The sequence below is a fragment of the Trachypithecus francoisi genome, unplaced genomic scaffold, assembly GCF_009764315.1.
Source record: "Trachypithecus francoisi isolate TF-2019V2 unplaced genomic scaffold, Tfra_2.0 Lachesis_group10, whole genome shotgun sequence".
In the NCBI taxonomy this organism is placed as follows: Eukaryota; Metazoa; Chordata; class Mammalia; order Primates; family Cercopithecidae; genus Trachypithecus; species Trachypithecus francoisi.
The window spans coordinates 6,989,174-7,004,993 of NW_022681455.1; the positions used below are offsets into that span (position 1 = coordinate 6,989,174).

General features: G+C 44.0%; 1 pseudogene; it reads right to left on the minus strand.

The window, feature by feature from the left end:
• Positions 1–15,487: 15,487 nt before the first annotated feature.
• LOC117088934 lies at positions 15,488–15,574 on the minus strand (annotated as a pseudogene).
• Positions 15,575–15,820: the final 246 nt, after the last annotated feature.

Sequence of the window (15,820 nt, forward strand, 5' to 3'; positions counted from 1 at the left end):
GAGAGGACTTTTCAAAATTCAGATCTGATCAGGCCACCAGCCCCTGCACCCACCCTGCCCTCCAGGCTTAAAATCTAACCTTGGATTCCCATCATTCTTAGGATAAAGCCTAAACAGATATTTATCCTGGCCTGGGATGCGGCCCTAGCTGGTCCACACTGCCCCGAGCTCCAGCCACAGCTCTCTGGGTCCACAGTTCTCCCTCTACCACTGAGCCTTACCAGCAACTTCTCTGCTGAAATGCTCTCTAGTCACCCCCCTTTCACCAGGCCCACTTGATTCATGCTTCCAATCTCAATTCCAGCTGGGCACAGTGGCTCACGCCTGTAATCCCCAACACTTTGGGAGGCTGAGGCTGGAGGATCACTTAAGGCCAGTATTCGGCTGGGCGCGGTGGCTCAAGCCTGTAATCCCAGCACTTTGGGAGGCCGAGACGGGCGGATCACAAGGTCAGGAGATCGAGACCATCCTGGCTAACATGGTGAAACCCCGTCTCTACTAAAAAATACAAAAAACTAGCCGGGCAAGGTGGCAGGCGCCTGTAGTCCCAGCTAGTCGGGAGGCTGAGGCAGGAGAATGGCGTGAATCCGGGAGGCGGAGCTTGCAGTGAGCTGAGATCCGGCCACTGCACTCCAGCCCAGGCGACAGAGCGAGACTCCGTCTCAAAAAAAAAAAAAAAAAAAAAGGCCAGTATTCAAGACCAGCTTGGGCAACATAGTGGGACCCTCTTAAAAAAAAAAAAGAAGAAGAAGAAGAAGAAGAAGGAAAGAAAGAAAACGAAATCTCAATTCAAATGACAATCTCCTTTCTCAAGTCCCCTGTCTGCCCACAGACCAGCCAGATACCCTGTCACAAGCTCTACCCATGCTCCCTCACCACTCCCATAGTTGGTAAGCCTTCATTTATGTGTGTGTGGATCCATATCTGTCTTCCCCAAATGACCTTAACCTCCACAAGGACGGGACCTTATCTGGCTTTGCTTACCATTGTGCCTCCAGTGCTTGCTACACTATCTGGCACCAATGAAAGGGCTCAATCAGTATTTGTTTCATGACTCTGGCTCTCCTGTCCCTTCTCATCAGATTTTGCACACCTTGCCCATGCATTTTCACATCTCTGGGGCTGGGCATGTCATTTTGTCCTTTTGGAAGGCCTTGCCACTTTTGAATTACCTGGCAAACTCCTACTCATTTTGTAAAGCCCAGTTGAAATAATCCCTCTTGAAGCCAAGATAAAATCAAGAAGGAGAGACTGGGCATGGTGGCTTACGCCTGTAATTCCAGCACTTTGGGAGGCTGAGGTGGGCAGATCACGAGGTCAGGAGTTCAAGACCAGCCTGACCAACATGGTGAAACCCCATCTCTACTAAAAACACAAAAATTGGCTGGGCGTGGTGGCACATGCCTGTAATCCCAGCTACTTGGGAGGCTGAGGCAAGAGAATTGCTTGAACCCAGGAGGCAGAGGTTGCAGTGAGCCGAGACCGTGCCATTGCACTCCAGCCTGGTGACAGAGTGAGGCTCCATCTCCAAAAAAAAAAAAAATCAAGGAGAATGCCAAAATGTGAATAATGAAAGGTGAGATCACAAGTGATATTTATTTCTGTTTTATGCTTCCTAAATGTTTTGCAATGAGTAGCTATTACTTTCATAATTATAAAAAGTAAAATAGACAGATGTTCCAAGATGGCCAACTAGGAAGAGCTCTGGTCTGCAGCTCCCAGCATGATCCACACAGAAGATGGCGATTTCTGCATTTCCAACTGAGGTACCTGGTTCATCTCATTGGGACTGGTTGGACAGTGCGTGCAGCCCACGGAGGGCGAGTCAAAGCAGGGCGGGGCATCGCCTCACCCAGGAAGCGCAAGGGGTCCGGGATTTCCCTTTCCTAGCCAAGGGAAGCCATGACAGACTGTACCTGGAAAATCAGGACCCTCCTGCCCAAATACTGCACTTTTCTAATGGGCTTAGCAAACAGCACACCAGGAGATTATACCCCGCACCTGACTTGGTGGGTCCCATGCCCACGGAGACTTGCTCACTGCTAGCATAGCAGTCTGAGATCGACCTGCAAGGCAGCAGCCTGGCAGGGGGAGTGGCATCTGCCATTGCTGCGGCTTGAGTAGGTAAACAAAGCAGCCGGGGAAGCTCGAACTGGGCAGAGCCCCCCACAGCTCAGCAAGGCCTACTGCCTCTGTAGACCCCACCTCTGAGTGGGGTCAGAGTGGGGTCAAAATCTGAGAGATTTTATCACCACTAAGCCTGCCTTACAAGAGCTCCTGAAGGAAGCACTAAACATGGAAAGGAACAACCGGAACCAGCCATTGCAAAAACATGCCAAATTATAAAGACCATCAATGCTAGGAAGAAACTACATCAACTAATGGGCAAAATAACCAGCTAACGTCACAATGACAGGATCAAATTCACACATAACAATATTAACCTTAAATGTAAATGGGCTAAATGCCCAAATTAAAAGACACAGACTGGCAAATTGAATAAGGAGTCAAGACTCATCAGTGTGCTGTATTCAGGAGAATCATCTTACGTGCAGAGACACGCATAGGCTCAAAATAAAGGGATGAAGGAAGATCTACCAAGCAAATGGAAAGCAAAAAAAGCAGGGGTTGCAATCCTGGTCTCCATTAAAACAGACTTTAAACCAACAAAGATCAAAAGAGACAAAGAAGATCATTACATAATGGTAAAGGGATAAATTCAACAAGTAGAGCTAACTATCCTAAATATATATGCACCCAATACAGGAGCACCTAGATTCAAAAAGCATGTCCTTAGAGACTACAAAGAGACTTAGACTCCCACACTATAATAATGAGAGATTTTAACACCCCACTGTCAATACTAGACAGATCAATGAGACAGAAGGTTAATAAGGATATCCAGGACCTGAACTCAGCTCTGCACCAAGCAGACCTACTAGACATCTACAGAACCCTCCATCCCAAATCAACAGAATATACATTCTTCTCATCACCACACTGCCCTTACTCCAAAATTGACCACATAGTTGGGAGTAAAGCACTTCTCAGAAAATGTAAAAGAACAGAAATCACAACAAACTGTCTCTCAGACCACAGTGCAATCAAATTAGAACTCAGGATTAAGAAACTCACTCAAAACCGCACATCTACATGGAAACTGAACAACCTGCTCCTAAATGACTACTGGGTAAATAACAAAATGAAGGCAGAAATAAAGATGTTCTTTGAAACCAATGAGAACAAAGACACAACGTACCAGAATCTCTGGGACACATTTAAAGCAGTGTGTAAAGGGAAATTTATAGCACTAAATGCCCACAAGAGAAAGCAGGAAAGATCTAAAATCAACCCCCTAACATCACAATTAAAAGAACTAGAGAAGCAAGAGCAAAAACATTCAAAAACTAGCAGAAGGCAAGAAATAACTAAGATCAGGGCAGAACTGAAGGAGATAGAGACACAAAAAACCCTTCAAAAAAAAAAATCAATGAATCCAGGTACTGATTTTTTGAAAAGATCAACAAAATTGATAGACTGCTAGTAAGACTAATAAAGAATAAAGGAGAGAAGAATCAAATAGATGCAATAAAAAATGATAAAGGGCATATCACCACCGATCCCAAAGAGATACATACTACCATCAGAGAATATTATAAACACCTCTACGCAAATAAACTAGAAAATCTAGAAGTGGGTAAATTCCTGGACACATACACTCTCCCAAGACTAAACCAGGAAGAAGTTGAATCCCTGAATAGACCAATAACAGGCTCTGAAATTGAGGCAATAATTAATAGCCTACCAACCAAAAAAAGTCCAGGACCAGATGGATTCACAATTTCTACCAGAGGTACAAAGAGGAGCTGGTACCATGCCTTCTGAAACTATTCCAATCAATAGAAAAAGAGGGAATCCTCCCTAACTCATTTTATGAGGCCAGCATCATCCTGATACCAAAGCCTGGCAGAGACACAACAAAAAAAAAGGGAATTTTAGACCAATATCCCTGATGAACATTTATGCAAAAATCCTCAATAAAATACTGGCAAACCGAATCCAGCAGCACATCAAAAAGTTTATCCACCACGATCAAGTCAGCTTCACCCCTGGGATGCAAGGCTGGTTCAACATATGCGAATCAATAAACATAATCCGTCACATAAACAGAACCAATGACAAAAGCCACAGGATTGTCTCAATAGATGCAGAAAAGGCCTTTGACGAAATTCAACAGTCGTTCATGCTAAAAACTCTCAATAAACTAGGTATTGATGGGACGTATCTCAAAATAATAAGAGCTATTTATGACAAACCACAGCCAATATCATACTGAATGGGCAAAAACTGGAAGCATTCCCTTTGAAAACCAGCACAAGACAGGAATGCCCTCTCTCACGACTCCTTTTCAATATAGTGTTGGAAGTTCTGGCCAGGGCAATCGGGGAAGAGAAATAAATAAAGAATATTCAATTAGGAAAAGAGGAAGTCAAATTGTCCCTGTTTGCAGATGACATGATTGTATATTTAGAAAACCCCATCGTCTCAGCCCCAAATCTCCTTAAGGTGATAAGCAACTTCAGCAAAGTCTCAGGATACAAAATCAATGTGCAAAAATCACAAGCATTCTTATACACTAATAACAGACAAACAGAGAGCCAAATCATGAGTGAACTCCCATTCACAATTGCTACAAAGAGAATAAAATATCTAGGAATCCAACTGACAAGGGATGTGAAGGACCTCTTCAAGGAGAACTACAAACCACTGCTCGATGAAATAAAAGAGGACACAAACAAATGGAAGAATATTCTATGCTCATGGATAGGAAGACTCAATATTGTGAAAATGGCCGTACTGCCCAGGGTAATTTATAGATTCAGTGCCATCCCCATCAAGCTACCAATGACTTTCTTCACAGAATTGGAAAAAACTACTTCAAAGTTCATATGGAAGCAAAAAAAAAAAAAAAAGCCTGCATTGCCAAGACAATCCTAAGCATAAAGAACAAAGCTGGAGGCATCACACTACCTGACTTCTAACTATACTACAAGCCTACAGTAACCAAAACAGCATGGCACTGGTACCAAAACAGAGATATAGACCAATGGAATAGAACAGAGTCCTCAGAAATAACACCACACATCTACAGCCATCTGATCTTTGACAAATGTGACAAAAACAAGAAATGGGGAAAGGATTCCCTATTTAATAAATGGTGTTGGGAAAACTGGCTAGCCATATGTAGAAAGCTGAAACTGGATCCCTTCCTTATACCTTATACAAAAATTAATTCAAGATGGATTAAAGACTTAAATTTCAGATCTAAAACCATAAAAACCCTAGAAGAAAACCTAGGCAATACCATTTAGGACATAGGCATGGACAAGGACTTCATGACTAAAACACCAAAAGCAATGGCAACAAAAGCCAAAATAGACAAATGATATCTAATTAAACTAAAGAGCTTCTGCACAGCAAAAGAAACTACTATCAGAGTGAATAGGCAACCTACAGAATGGGAGAACATTTTTGCAATCTACCCATCTGACAAAGGGCTAATATCCAGAATCTACAAAGAACTTACACAAATTTACAAGATAAAAACAAACAACCCCATCAAAAAGTGGGCAAAGGATATGAACAGACACTTCTCAAGGAAGACATTTATGCAGCCAACAGACCCATGAAAAAATGCTCATCATCACTGGCCATCAGAGAAATGCAAATCAAAACCACAATGAGATACCATCTCACACCAGTTAGAATAGCGATCATTAAAAAGTCAGGAAACAACAGATACTGGAGAGGATGTGGAGAACTAGGAATGCTTTTACACTGTTGGTGGGAGTGTAAACTAGTTCAACCATTGTGGAAGACAGTGTGGTGATTCCTCAAGGATCTAAAACTAGAAATACCATTTGACCCAGCAATCCCATTACTGGGTATACACCCAAAGGATTATAAATCATGCTACTATAAAGACACATGCACACATATGTTTACTGCAACACTATTCACAATAGCAAAGACTTGGAACTGACACAAATGTCCATCAATGATAGAATGGATTAAGAAAATGTAGCACATATACACCATGGAATACTATGCAGCCATAAGAAAGGATGAGTTCGTGTCCTTTGTAGGGACATGGATGAAGCTGGAAACCATCATTCTGAGCAAACTATCACAAGGACAGAAAACCAAACACCGCATGTTCTCACTCATAGGTGGGAATTGAACAATGAGAACACTTGGACAAAGGGCGGGGAACATCACACATGGGGGCCTGTTGTGGGGTGGATGGTAGGGGGAGGGATAGCATTAGGAGAAATACCTAATGTAAATGACAAGTTAATGGGTGCAGCACACCAACATGGCACATGTATACCTATGTAACAAACCTGCACATTTTGCACATGTACCCTAGAACTTAAAGCATAATAATAAAAAAAAAAAAGAGAACCTGGAAAAAAAATTTTTAAGGCAAAAAAAGTAAAATAATCTCTCAGCATCTTCAAAAATATACATTTACTTCATGAAGCAACAAATGAATTCCCTTCTCAGATCTCCAGATCCCCCTTCTCATGGGAACTTGGCCTTTCTGTTCTTGTCAGACACCCCTCATAGACGTGTTTCTGTCTCCGGTACTCAGTGTCCTGGACTGGATTGTTTGCTCACAGACCGAAGTGTCCCTCCTAGTCTGAGCTCTTCTTCCCCATCGCCATCAGCCCAGTGCTCACCCTAGAGAAGAGGTCAGTAAACGCATAATGAGAAAATGAATGGACAACCAATCGGCCTCTTTCCATTATCTCCACTATTTCCAGTGGATGTCCTGTGTGGGGATGGGCCTGGGTCTTTAAGGCTCACTGCAGCAAGCAGACACTCTTCTTGCATGGAGGGTGGAACAGGCTCTGGGGGCACAGACCCACTCCAGTGGCTGGGAGGGAGGGAGTCCTTCCAGGGAAGAAGAGGACGGCAACAGCGAGTGTGGCAACAGGCGATGGGAAGTGCAGTCAGCACTGGGGAGGCCCCGTGCAAGGAATATGGTGTCTCGCCAGGCAGGAAGAGCCACATAATGAGGAGTCCCAGTGGAAGCCTCTGTTCTGAGCCAGACATCAGAGAGGGACCCCCCCAGGGCCCATCCCAGGGCCCTGCACAGTGTCCAGCTGGTCCACAGGCCAGAGATGGAAACTTGACACTGAATTCTGCGCCCTTCAAACCAATGTTTTCTGAGCGGTTTCCCCTCTGCCCCTTGGCTTGCATGCCTGTCCTCCTCCGCTGCAGGGTCTAAACAATGAAGAGCCCGGCAGCAACAGGGACAGGAAGTGAAAGGGAAAATGACTGAGTGCAGGGCAGGAAAATCAAGGCATGAAAACCCTTTCAAGGGGTGTAAGCTGAAAGTATATTTTGTAAACTGTTGAAATTGGTGCCCCTTTAGTGGGGTGTGGTGGTGCGTCCCTGTAGTCCTAGCTACTCAGGAGGCTGAGGCAGAGGATAGCTGGAGCCCAGGAGGTTGAGGCTGCAGTGAGCCATGATCTTGCCACTGCACTACAGCCTGGGCAACAAAACAAGACCTTATCATAAATAAATAAATAAAATAATTTTAAAATTAAAAAAAAAAAAAAGGCCAGGTGTGTTATCTCACATCTGTAATCCCAGCACTTTGGGAGCCCCAAGAAGGCAGATCACTTGAGGTCAGGAGTTTGAGACCAGCCTGACCAACATGGTGAAACTCCATCTCTACTAAAAATACTAAAATTAGCCAGATGTGGTGGCACACAGCTGTGATCCCAGCTACTTGGGAAGCTGAGGCAGGAGAATCGCTTGAATCTGGGAGGCAGAGGTTGCAGTGAGCCAAGATGGCACCATTGCACTCCAGCCTGGGCAACAAGAATGAAACTCCGTCACTCTGTCTCAAAAAAAAAAAAAGGAAAAAAAGGAAATTGGTGCCCTCCAGTAAGGCGGCAAGTCATATGCAAACGGACCTGCAGGAGTTTGGGAATATCTGCATCCTCAGGTCACTTCACACAGTTACTGAGCTCCTGTTGTGTGAGGTGGTGAGGACATCCCTCCAGGCACTCCGTCACTGTTCCTCTCTTAAAATCTACCATTCTCCATTGTGCCTTCATTTAGATAGATCTGACTTCTGGAATCTAGAACCCAGAATTCACAAAATTAAAGGAAGACAGAAACTAGGAGCATGCAGCTAAAGTTATTCAACGGAACTTTCCAAATAAGAACTTTTACCTAACAAGCACATTCAGATTTTCAAGAACATCAGCCCTAGCCGTCACTTTGGGGCCCTTACTGGGCAGAAAACAACGTGCAGCGGGCGTCAGGAGGCATTCTGGAAACAAGACTGCACTGGATCGCAGAAGAGCCATGCCAAATGACAAACGGGAACGAGCAGCAAAAGCATCTCAGCACTTTTAAAGCAGAAACACAAATTACTGTCCCCACCCTCCTCTCTCTGTCTCTAAATTTCTTTAGTAAAATAAATTCAGAATTAGGGTTAAATAAAGCCATCCAAGTACCCCTTCCTCTCCAGTCTATGACACAAGGAATCTATCCACTGACTCAGACCTTGTCTGGAGTTTCTGTCTGTGTGGGGATAAGTTATCTGCACGGGGATAAGAGAATCAAAGGAAATTTAAGCTACATGTTTAAGTTACTGGGGTTATGCAGAAAGTTGGACTTTTCCTGCCAAATAAAGTAGCTACAAGGGGCTGGGCATGGTGGCTGACACCTATAATCCCAGCACCTTGGGAGGCACAGGCAGGAGGATCACTTGAGTCCAGGAGTTCAAGACCAGCCTGGGCAACATAGTGAAACCTTATTTCCACAAAAATTAGCTGGGTGTGGTGGCGCGTGCCTGTGGTCTCAGTTACTTGAGAGGCTGAGATGAGAGAATCACCTGAGCTCAGGAGGTGATGGCTGCAGCGAGTGAAGACTGTGCCACTGCACTGCACTCCAGCCTGGGTGACACAGCAAGACTCAGTCTCAAACAACAACAAAAAGTAGTTACCAGGGAATTTTCTCTGGGAAAGTTTCCCTTTGGAAGAATTGAAAACAAAAATGTCACCATTGCATCAGAAAATAATGAAGCCCAAGAAAGGGTATGAGAAGGGTATTATACGAGGGGAGTGGGCACAGGTGACTCTTTTAGTCACACAAACAATTGAACGCCTAGCAGACAACATTACCATGAGGTTCTTGGGCTTAATTTGAATAAACTACATGATTTCTTCATCTTAGGTAATTGTAATATAGTTCAATTCTCAAATAAAATTATTCTTAATTGGTTTTAATTTTTTAATATTAGCAGAGGTGAGACGGCATTAAATCAAACAGAAAGCAACATAAAAAACAAACTTCAAAAAATATGAGAGTTGTCACCTTATTTCTGTGGTTCCTTCCTCAAATGTTGCCACCCATCTAAAAACAATAATTTCTTTCTCTTTTCTCTCCTTATCCAAATAATTGAGAGCATGCTCCCTCCTTTTACACTCCATGATTCAGGCATCAAATATTCAACTTCAGCCTCAGCTTAAGTATTTGCCTGTGTCAAGCAAAATCTACAAGAATACATCTCTCTCTCCCTCTCTCTCTGTCTCTCTCTTGGGTAGGTACACAAGAATCTCTAATTAGTGGATCATAGTGGATTAACTCTACCCAGTGTCAAAACCGAAAGATGACAACAAGAAATTTTCTGCAAATATCAAGTAAATAATACACACATACACACATACATACACACCACCAACACTACCTTCATCTTCAACTGTCGGAACTGCTCCTAGCAAGCTTTGTCCTTCAGGGGAAGACAATGTATATTGTATATATATATATATATTTAAAAAAAGACATTTGGGGGTTGCTGATTTAAGATGCAAAAATGAAGGCCGGGGGCAGCATCTCATGCCTGCAATTCCAGCACTTTGGGAGGCCAAGGCGGGAGGATTGCTTGAGTTCAGGAGTTCAAGATCAGCCTGGGCAACATAGCAAGACCTCGTCTCTACTAAAAATAAAAAAAAATTAGCCAGGCATGATGGTGCACACCTGTAGTTACTCAGGAGGCTGAGATGGGAGGATCACTTGAGCCTGGGAGGCTGAGGCTGCGGTGAGCTGTGATTGTGCCACTGTACTCCAACCTAGGCAACAGAGCGAGACCCTGTCTCAAAAACAAAAAAATAAATAACTTTTAAAAATACAAAAATGAGAAAATGTACCCCTTTGTTTTTTTTTCAGAAGGAGTCGCGCTCTGTCGCCCAGGCTGGTATGCAGTGGCACGATCTCAGCTCACTGCAACCTCCACCTCCCAGGTTCAAGCGATTCTCTTGCCTCAGCCTCCCAAGTATCTGGGATTACAGGTGCTCACCACCATTCCTGGCCAATTTTTTTGTATTTTTAGTAGAGACAGGGTTTCACCGTGTTGGCCAGGCTGGTTTCAAACTCCTGACCTCAAGTAATCCACCTGCTTTGGCCTCCCTAAGTGCTACAATTACAAGCGTGCGCACCACACCTAGCGAAAATGTATCCTTAGCTGCTACGGGGCAAAGAACCTTTTCTGGTGGAGCGCAGTGGCTCACACCTGTAATCCCAGCACTTTGGGAGGCCAAGGTGGGTGGACTGCTTGAGCTCAGGAGTACATGACCAGCCAAAGCAATATAGGGAGACCTCATCCCTACAAAAAATTTAAAAATAAAAAATAAAAAAAGAACTTTTACTATTTGTCTACCCTCCCCCAATAAAATATAGGCGGGGATGGTATAATAAGTATTAATATCTGTTGAGCAGTTATCACATGTTATACTTTGCATGGGTTATCTCATTTAGCCCTCACAACAATCCTATGGGCAGATACCATTATTATTCCCATTTTACAGGCAATGAACTGAGGCTTAACGAGTCTGGCAATGAGCCCAGGAGTTTGAGGTTACAGTGAGCTATAATTGTGCCACTGCATTCCAGCTTGGGTGACAGAGCAAGATTCTGTCTACAGAAGAAAAAAAAAAAAAAAAAAAGGCCTAGTAAGTGGCAGAACCAAGTTTCGCACCCAGTCTTACTTCAGGGCTCATTTCCTTAACTAGTAAGCTCTGCTGCCTCCCTGCAGAATGTGGTAGACAGGAATCAGAAGACTGGTTTGGCCTCAAGACCTTCCTCTTACTTGCCACTAGCTTGTTCTAACACACTGAGTAAGATAGAGGAAGATCTTAACATGTTTGACCAAACAATGTTCCCCAGGTATTTCCTGGCTCTTCCATTTTGGTTTTCCAGAAGCCTCACATCCGACGTCCCTGAGTCTTAGGGACCTGCTGGCAAAGGAAATGAAGCAATCTTTGCAAAGGAGTTTTAAAAGCAGGAAGGGCTGTGTCAGAGGTTGCAACCTACTGAAAGGTGAAGCCAACGTTCTGACCCTTTAGCCTAGCCCTGTGGGGTGAGCGTGGGGAGAGAATGATCATGGGTAGATCCCCAGCTCCTAAGGCGATGACAGCAGCCGCAGACCCCATGCTGTACAAAGCAAAGCTGCTACTGAGTGCACACATTCACATGCATGATATAGTGCACCTACACAGTCTGTTAACATTTGTGTGGTAACTAATGGATGCAAAGCTCTGTACTAAACATGACACCACTCAGCTTTTGTCTTCCAAGAGCTGATGATATGAGGAGATATGAGACAAATAAGCATGCAGATGACTCCCAAATATATCACAGAAAACAAGAAGAAAGAGCTGTTATTAAAAGCTTGGGGATAACAGGAGAGAGACAAGCAATGGAGATGGGTGAGGTCAGACCAAGAATTGAGATGGTCTTGGGATGGCAATGACAGGGTTGCTTAACCTCAGATTTTGGTGTAGGCTCAAAACAAAAAAGACAGTGTTGCTGGGGCAGAGTGATCCTTTGGTCTTTTTTTAACTATTATTATTTTTAGAGATGTGGTCTTGCTTTATCGCGAAGGCTGGAGTGCAATGGCATGATCGTGGCTGACTGCAGCCTTGACCTCCCAGGCTCAAGCAATCCTCCCACCTCAGTATCCCAAGTAGCTGGGATTATAGGTACACTCCACCATGCCGGGAAAATTTATATATATATGTTTATTTTGTAGAGAAGGGGGTCTCCCTGTTTCCTGATATTGAACTACCGAGATCAAGCAATCCTCCCACCTTGGCTTCTCAAAGTGCTGGGATTACAAGTGTTAGCCACCACGCTCGGCTGGCCCTTTGGTCCTTATTGTCATGTTTGAGAGAAGAAGCACTAGTTCCACATTTACTTTTCTGTTTCCTACTTTCTTAGGGGAATGTTCAGCCTTCTTCTATCCAGGGGAATTTCTACACTAGTAGGTGTTCAGTAAATATCTGACTGGATCAATGAATTGGGAGGTGGGGGTGTCTTACATTGGTGCATTTATTCAACACATTCTCATTTACTCAACAAGTCCTGTGGTGGTTTTAAAGTATGTCCACAAATTCCTTGATATGCTGTCCTTCTTCAAAAGGTGGAGGCTAATTCCCCTCTTATTAGGTGTGAGCTGTATTTAGTCTCTTCTAACAAATTCAATGTTGCCAAAATGGCCAAAATAATGATCCAAGTGAGTCTAGAGCATACTAGGCATAGTGGTCTCCTCTCTGCTCTTTCTCTTAGATCACACTTTCTGGGGGAACTCAGCTGCCTGTCATGAGGACACTCAAGCAGACATTTGGAAAGGCCCACATAGTGGTAAGTAGCTAAGGTCTCCTGCCAACAGCCATGTGAGTGGGCCATCTTGGAAGATCATTCAGCCCCAGTCAAGCCTTCAGATGACTGTAACCTCATGAGAAAGCTAAGTTGTTCCCAAATTCCTGACCGACAAAAAACTGTGACATACTAAATGCTTGTTGTATTAAGCCACTAAGTTTTAGGGTCATTTGTTATGCAGCCATAAATAACTCTTACAGGCCTCTATCCTACTGTGTGCAAGGCTCTATAAATATAATGGTATATAGAATAGCTCTATCCCTGGCCTCACAGAGCTCAGTCTATTAGACAATACAGACAAAAACCAATTAATATTGAGTGACAAAAGGTCTAACAGGAAGAAAGAGGCCCCAGTGGGTGGGAGTTTAAGGATGGGGTAGAGATGAAAACCACCTAGCCCAGTCTGGGAGGTCATATCTAAATGATCTAAAAGCTTTAGATCTAAAAGATAAACAGGAATTAGCCAAGTGAAAGCATACAAGCAGAGGGGAGACCAATCCAGGCAGATGGATTAGCATGTACTGAAGACCACATAGGCAAGATGTAGTATGTGAAGTTGGAGAATTACGAGTGTGAAGTGAGGGAATACAGGAAAAGCTGATGCCAGGTCATACAGGGCCTTTTGAGCCATATCAAAGCATTTAAATTTCATCCTAAGAGCAGTAGCAACCCTTGGAGAGTTTTGAGAAGGTAAGGAGACTCACATTATCCGAGTTGCATGAATTGGCAGGAGCAAGACTCCACACAGGGAAGAGATGACGGTGGCATGAACTGAGGTGGCAGTGATGAGGTGGAGAGAAATAAAGAGATACGCGTAACTATGGAATGGAACATGTTGAAGGATTAGCTGTTGTTGGAGGAGGGAATGGGAAGAATGGAGGATGATGCGAAAGCCCCCAGCTTTGGCCAGTTGATGACCAGTGATGCCCTTCTCAGGGATAGCACAAGAGGGCTTGGGGCGAAAAGGACAAGTTAGGTGTTGGACCTTTTGAGTTTGAGGTTACTCAAGCAATAAACTTGTTGTGGATACATGTGTACCCAAGAAGAAAGATACAGTCTGAAGACAGAGATTTGGAAGCCATTCACATAGAGCTGACAGTGGAAGCCCTGATAATGAATGAGATCTCTGAAGATGAGAGTGCCTTGAGATGAGAGAATAAATATATATTTGGAAACCACCAACCCTGAAGAGACAAGCAAAGCATCATTCAGAGACAGAGGAAGGAAACCAAGAGAATAGATTCATTCAAAAGACGACAGCAGCAAATGATGTTGAGAAGTCAGATAAGAACTGTGATGTGCCCCTTAACCGTAACAACAAAGACATCGTTCAACACTGTGGAAGGAAGGTCAATTTCAGGGATGCTCTTTTGAGGTCAACAAAGAGTTTTTTGTGTGTGTGTTTTTGTTTTTTGTTTTTTGTTTTTTTTGAGGTGGAGTCTCACCCAGGCTGGAGTGCAGCGGCACGATCTTGGCTCACTGCAAGCTCCACCTCCCGGGTTCTGGCCCTTCTCCTGCCTCAGCCTCCAGAGTAGATGGGACTACAAGCGCCCACCACCACGCCCAGCTAATTTTTTGTAGTTTTAGTAGAGGTGGGGTTTCACCATGTTAGCCACGATGGTCTCAATCTCCTGACCTCGTGATCCACCCGCCCTGGCCTCCCAAAGTGCTGGGATTACAGGCATGAGCCACTGTGCCAGGCCGGAGTTCTTAATAGTTTTAAATATATGACAAAGATTTATTTTTCTTTTCTTTCGCTTTTTTTTTTTTTTTTTTTGAGACGGAGTCTAGTTCTGTCGCCCAGGCTGGAGTGCAGTGGCCCAGTCTTGGCTCACTGCCACCTCCACCTCCCAGGTTCAAGTGATTCTTCTGCCTCAGCCTCCTGAGTAGCTGGGATTATAGGCACGTGCCATCATGCCCGGCTAATTTTTGTACTTTTAATAGAGACGGGGTTTCACTATGTTGGTCAGGCTGGTCTCAAACTCCAGACCTCATGATCTGCCCGCCTCAGCCTACCAAAATGCTAGGATTACAGGCGTGAGACACTGCGCCCAGCAAACTTCTTTTTTTTACGAACAGATGAAGGGAGAGTTACTCAGCCACTGGCATTGCCCCCCAGAAAATCTCTTTCTAAGCAGATACTCTTCACGGAATTAGCAAAACGGCCCCATGTTTTCCCTAAGGCCAACAGAGAGCTCACTAAGACAGGGTCATGTGAGATACAGCAGGAGCCTCCTGCTGAAGACTCAGGAGCCAAAAGAAGCTTCAACGGACATGCTTTAAAACACAACCAACTTCACCCAGTGTCCTTCCAGAACACAGGAAACAAATTATTTCTTTTCAGAGAAACACAGGGGAGAGGACTTCATTTCCAGTGCTGTGACAAGTATAGGCAGAGCCCTGTCCAGAAGGTCCCTAGCATATATTTCTTTCTCTAGACAGCATAGCCTCAATGCCTGACTTTGATATTAGCTAATCACCCTACACTCATTACTCAGCCTCCTCAAATCTCCATTCCTTCATCTGTAAAATAAGGGTGAATATAGAACTCACCACAAAGGGCTGAGTAAGGATTAAGATTACTGAGCACAGTGCTTGGCACACAGTAAGAATTCAGGGGAATGTTTTTGCTATAATAGACAGTAAAGTTATGCAATGAATATTATCACTACTAGATTCAAGTCACCAACAGAAATCTTTCTCTTTGCATTGTTTTTTGGGGTGTGTGTGTGTGTGTGTGTTTTAATGTCTTATGGGTAAAGTGCCAACATCTTAACAAGGTTTGGCATATGTGCAAAAACCCAATCATTATGCTTATGAACTACAAAAGGGCCTCCCTTTGCCTTGCAACTTATGACTCTGCAGGTTTTTCTCAGCCCTCTCCATCACGACTTGCACCTCCACCACCCCTTTTCTGCCTGTGGCCCTGCTCTTAGAAGCAGGAGATAAGTCTCATTAGTTTATTTTATTTTTTAATTTTTATTTTTTTGAGACGTAGTCTCACTCTGTTGTCAGGCTAGAGTGCAGTGGTGCGATCTCGCCTCACTGCAACCTCTGCCTACCAGGTTCAAGTGATTCT